Here is a 6,000-nt window from a genome sequence, read left to right on the forward strand (position 1 = left end):
GGTGCTAACCTCTGAGCGACATTTTCCATATGGACTGTACTATAGTCTCTAGATCAGCCTGACTGAGCTCCAGAATTTCTACGATGAGGTGAGGTATTAGGTTGTACCTCTGTATTACCTCGTCGTTAGGCATGGCAAATACATTAACTCTAACGCCGTACATCCTCTCTTCTTCTGCAGGGTCTACATCTATTTTCTGAAGAGCAAGCATTGCCAGATAGCATCTGTGTATCAAAAGAGCCGCAACTGCAGCCAAGGCTTTCAAACCGAAGTGCTGGAAATGATGTGTACTTATAATGTAGCCTGATTTGCACCTGGTCCCTTTAATTAACAAAGGTTCTTAAAGTAAGAACAGCCATTAATCAAACGCTAATTTGGAGGCTAATATAAAACAGGTGCAATTTAACATGTAAACAAGTTGAGCTAATTTAAAGAATTTGGGAATAGACACGTCTCCACTCTGCCTGTCACGCAGTTAGGTTAACAAGGACCACACAAACCGTGTTTCTCGCCTATTTTGGCCAACTCTTAATCAGGGTCTTATTTTTTGTACGAGGCGCAGACCGCAGTTTAGCTGCTGTGCTATGAGTTAGTTTAGCTGCTGTGCAATGAGTTTGCTCTTCAACTCCACTAAGTAACTATATATACTGACGGTGTTCAACAGAATCCCCCTAAAGTAGACCTGTTACTCAACCATAATAATGCACAAGTCGAAACATAGTATGTACTGCAACTGCGCTAGCTATTGTCAGATATTAGTATCGGCTGTCTCTGAATCTAGCATTGGTAGTTCTAACAGACTGCTGGGTCACTATTGAGATATCATCTACTGTACGTCTATATTTTTGGGTATTACCACTGTCACATTACAGATGTACTACAGTATGTGTAAGTCATGCTACGTGTCTGTGACAGAAGAGCTGTATTATTCATAAACTCTCTACTGCCATCTAGCTCTGTCCTGATTAACGCTATGAGATGCTGCAGCCTTCTCTGGCAGTCAATCATTTTCTACTAAAGTATCCAGAGGTCATTGCTATGCAATGCACTGCAGGCCATTTCCACAGAAAAAAAAACAAGCTAAAAATCAAATAACCACTTGCACCATGCAGATTATTGGCAGGCAATGATACTAAATTCTTCTGCAACGTTCCAAGCGAAAGCATCATGGTAAGTGATCAGGTTTTTCTCAAATGTCTTTGGAAATACATTATGGAGCAAGAGGTACTAATCGTGGGCGTGCTTATTGCAACAATGCTGCCCCTGTTACTTACTGGATATTGTGAAGATTTCAGGTCACAGGTCGAGTAGTCATCGGAGGTTCCTTAGTCAGACAACCTTACACCCCGTACAGAGCCCCTCCGATGGATAGTGCAACTGAGTGAAGGCCGCTATTGACCCAAACATTTTTTAGCAATTTATTTCCAAGATCTGGTAAGTACCAGGGGCTTCAGTGTTGCAATTAAGGTCGCTATCCAAATACTTGAGGTGCAAAGTATGTATTCTTGCTAGATGGTCCTGCTAAGCATTGGGGAGACACAGTATAAGCAAGTTACCTGTACAGTACAAGCATTCAATTCCATCAGATACTGTAAATCAGGAGCGGCAGACGTCCACCAAGGAGTTTACTAGACGTTAGAATGGAAAAGTGAAGAAATGTCCCACTGCTATTGTATATCCAATGCGTGTTTGTGTGTGTTTCAGAAAATGTAACTACAGGAAATGACATTGTTTTGTCTCCTACGCAGACATGTGATTGTGAAAAATGTCACTTAAATGACATACAACATTGTTCAGTAATAATGGTGGATTGTTTCCCACAGAAATGTTTTATTCATGTATATATAGTGACTAAAATCATTCTGCTATGTCCTGAGATATTCAGCAAATTGTTTTGCACTTACAAGCATTTCAGCACAAGATGAATGCAGCATGTTTCTCTGCTTTGCTTGTGTGTGTGTGTGTGTGTGTGTGTGTGTGTGTGTGTGTGTGTGTGTGTGTGTGTGTGTGTGTGTGTGTGTGTTTAAAGCTGATTCTCCCTGGCCCATTCAAATGTCCCTTATATGTATGGGAAGATGAATCATGAATATACACGTTTAACTCCTTTACTGCTGACGGTCATGCAATGCATGCAGCATTAAATGAATAGTGTTGGCTTTACTATACATGCTTAACATTTGAAGGTACGGCGGTATACCGTACAAATACAAGAAAATCTCTAAATACCCAGGGTAATTGCCTCTCCAAAGCTCGCCAGGGTAACACTGCAACTGCACCAAAGTGGCCCTCAAGCACCTCCATTCACAAACAGGTCTCAGAGGTTCTCAAACCTCTACTTGGGGATTCTGGTCAAAAGGTAAATGCACCTACAGGAATTTGAACATGAATAGGCTATTGGTTGGTTGCAACAACCCAGTCTAACAAGAGGCCCTGAACTGGGGTTTAAACTCCTGCCAAAAGGGTTTTTAGCATCTCTTACATTTAAAAAAAGCCTCTTTCCAGAATTGTGGATTCTTTTTTTAGTGAAACATTGGCTGCCCTGAGAAGCTAGAGATTCTCCCGGAGCTGCCCTGAGAAGCTAGAGATTCTCCCGGAGCTGCCCTGAGAAGCTAGAGATTCTCCCGGAGCTGCCCTGAGAAGCTAGAGATTCTCCCGGAGCTGCCCTGAGAAGCTAGAGATTCTCCCGGAGCTGCCCTGAGAAGCTGGAGATTCTCCCGGAGCTGCCCTGAGAAGCTGGAGATTCTCCCGGAGCTGCCCTGCTGCATGAACTTTCACTAAAATTAACTACGCTGATGGTATGAATTAATGTCAACGTAACTTGGCAAGCAAATATGATACGTTTGTTGCGTCCAATTTTCCGTCTATTCTAACTTCATTACATGTGCAATTCTGCCTATTGTGGGTTTTGTAAATATAAAACAATACTTTACATCTACATAAAATAAGAGTTTACACTTGCAAAAAGTGCTATTCCATTTGAAATGTCCAACGCCTGCTTGCTGTGGTATGATAACACTGCTATCAAATTCATTATTTGCTCACCTTCCAATGCAGTTCTTGTTATCTTGTCTCCAACGAGCGTCGCTCACTCTGCATGTTATTTAGCAGGGTGCATATCTGCCGAATGCCAACTGGACCAGATCACATCACAGCCCTTTACCAAGGAATCAGAGAAAGATAAAGCATGATTACTCACCAACCCTCTTACTGTACAGTATACTTCCCATCGTACGGTAAAGAAACAAAACTGCTCTGCATTAGTCATTTTATGCAGTCAAATCTCTTGTTTAAATGATATCACTTTCATTATAACGCCCACTTTTCTAAATATTACTCACGGTTCTGATAAGGTCTGACACTTAATATTGCTAAGATTCTACAATAGGCTCAGGTCCAGAGTTAAGACATCTTTTGTTCTCTGATTTCAGAAACACACTTTAACAGATTTTCACCCAAACTGTCAGTGTCTCGAATAAGTTATTAAGAAAATAATTCAATATTGTGCGGCTTTCACAATTATAACGTTCTCACATGTGGACATGCTCCTTATCATTGGAGCCGCATTTTTAATATACAGGCAGTCCTCGGTTATCCGACACAGGGGCTTATGCAGAGAGGATAGAGAAGGGAAATAGCCCCATCTTTTGGCGAAAATACGTACCAGAAAAGCTTGTCCTGCAGAGAACATGGAGAGATTCATAAAATTCGACACAGCAGGTTTCTTTACTTTAAAAATTGCCAAACACGTGGAAAGATTGGTAAATTCGCCATGTTAAAATAGGGTGGTATGCAGGTAGCATAGATGCACTGCAACTCGCCATTCTGCCCTATATTATAGCGAGTTCAATCTAGCCAGAAAAACTTGGCATTTTTGAATCTCATCAGAAAAATGAGGTAACGGAGCTTTCAGCATACGACCATAACTTGCTCCAATTCTGTGGCTATTTTCTTGCCGTTTTCACATTAAATAACGTTCCTCTCTGCATAAGCCCCACAATGCGTTACTCAAAATGGCGTTGGATAGCGAAACGTCTTAAAGCGAAACACGTTTTCCCATAGGAACACTGTTTAAATGAAAGGTTCCGTTCCTGAAGGCATTTTTAATGCTAAAATACACAAAATATTTCATGCAGGCAATAAGATACGCAGCACACACATAAATTATATAGTGTATATACTGTATTATATATATATATATATATAAAATATAAGATTATAATATATTATATAGTACAATATAATATTACATTGTATAATATATATATTATATACATGTAGCCAGGTGTAAAATTGGTGTACAGATCTCTCTCATGCTGGCAGTAATCCTGGTAAGAAGGCAGGGTTGCCAGTAACTATCATGGAGGTTTGCCCTCAAAACCCTGGTGAAGTGTCATCTGTAGCAAAGGAAGTGACAGCATGCTTTGTGTCCACTGTTAGTGACACAGAGGTGGGTCTTTCTGGAGTCTATATATTACACAGCACTGCCTAAAGTTAGTCTGTTCTTAGTCAGTTCTAAGAGTGTGAGGTTCAAGGTTAAGCTCTGCTGGTCAGAGTGGCAAGTGACAAGCTGAATACACACTGTGTCCAGGGACCTGGCACAGCTGGTGATCTCCCTTAGGGGATAGGTGGAGAGCAACTCAATTAAGAGAGGAGGAACCTTCTGCATGGAGTACCTCAATGAAATGAGCGGCTAAGTGTCGGCCGCCATGATGGGCAGTCTGCCACGTAACATGCTATTAAAGATGCCCTGGTTCAAGAGATCCTTCATGAGTGAGTTTGGAGTTATTCCCCATGAAGATGCACCAAGGAGTTCCCTGTCAGATACTCCTCCCTGCGGCCGTAGGGATCCTGATGGGGTGGAGGCGCTGTACCAAATGTGAGTAGGACTCAGAACACTACCTCAGACGCCTGTCATGGTGATATTCCCCATTACCAACCAGCGGGAGACTCAGGAGTCCTGTTGCCAGCAGGTGCACCACAACACACATACATGTAATTGGGAGCAGATTACACCCCCAGGGGCCAATATGAGATTGGGTGGGGGGTCTGACCGTTACATACACATAAACAACTTTGCAAAGCGTCGTAAGAGCGTTGGATAAGCCATTTTGGCGTTGTAAACATGAATATAGGTATGCATTGCATAGCGTTGGATAAGCCATTCGTTGTAAAGCGAAGCGTTGTAAAACGAGGACTGCCTGCAGTTTGTTATTTATTGATAAAGTACCGTGGGGGTGGGGGTGGGGGTGGGGGTGGGTTGGTTTCCCATAACTCTTCATTTATAGCTTTTTACAGTAAAACCTTTAAGGTTCAATGGATGTGTTTTTAATGTGCATAAATTCTGAACGTAAAGTTTTAGATAATATAAAACAAATTTTGGGGTTATTATATAAATCAATAGTTTTTACACGGAAATTTTGAATTCCCAGTAAGGCATTTCAAGCTGCAGTTCAAGCAATATCCTACGTGTGTTTTTTTTTTTTTAATAATTCAGTTCTGTACTAAGACAAAATACGTGTAGCATTTAAAAAAATAAAAAATAAACTATTTTAAAGAAATGTTTAATGTATTCTAATGTAACAAGCATTTTTGTTCCTATAGCAACCATTTACAAAGTCACTTCCCCTTCCCCAACAGCATCACCTTTTTGACCCCTGCCCTCTCTCTAGCAGGGAACCAATTGAATCTAGTGCCTGCCTGGTCACGTGATCGTCCTCACAGAGCTTTGGCTGTCAGTGCGGCAGAAGAGGACCCAAGATGCATTTAGTGAACCCCAAGCTGAATCTTCGCCGATCGGTCACATGAGAATGGATCGATTGGCAATTTAGCAAATCACTTGTCAGTGTGTAGATTGAATTGATGCACATATTTAATTAAAAACATTTTTAAATGACAGCTTGAGCTGCAGCTTTGAGATAAACAGAGGGTAGAATACTTCCATCTTTCAAACTTTCTTCTTGTTCATGATCACAACTAGCACTACTTTATAATCTACTTGTT

At 41.2% G+C, this 6,000-nt stretch overlaps 1 protein-coding gene across 3 annotated transcripts in view; it reads right to left on the reverse strand.

The window, feature by feature from the left end:
• Positions 1 to 3,176, reverse strand: part of CRACD (capping protein inhibiting regulator of actin dynamics) — a 97,596-nt gene extending 94,420 nt beyond the window's left edge. For all 3 annotated transcript variants that reach the window (XM_075566192.1, XM_075566184.1, XM_075566177.1), the window contains exon 1: positions 3,043 to 3,176. The gene's annotated coding sequence lies outside the window, so the exon portion shown is untranslated. The remainder of the gene's footprint in view (positions 1 to 3,042) is intronic.
• Positions 3,177 to 6,000: the final 2,824 nt, after the last annotated feature.

This window comes from Ascaphus truei, chromosome 1 (genome assembly GCF_040206685.1).
Source record: "Ascaphus truei isolate aAscTru1 chromosome 1, aAscTru1.hap1, whole genome shotgun sequence".
Taxonomy (NCBI): domain Eukaryota; kingdom Metazoa; phylum Chordata; class Amphibia; order Anura; family Ascaphidae; genus Ascaphus; species Ascaphus truei.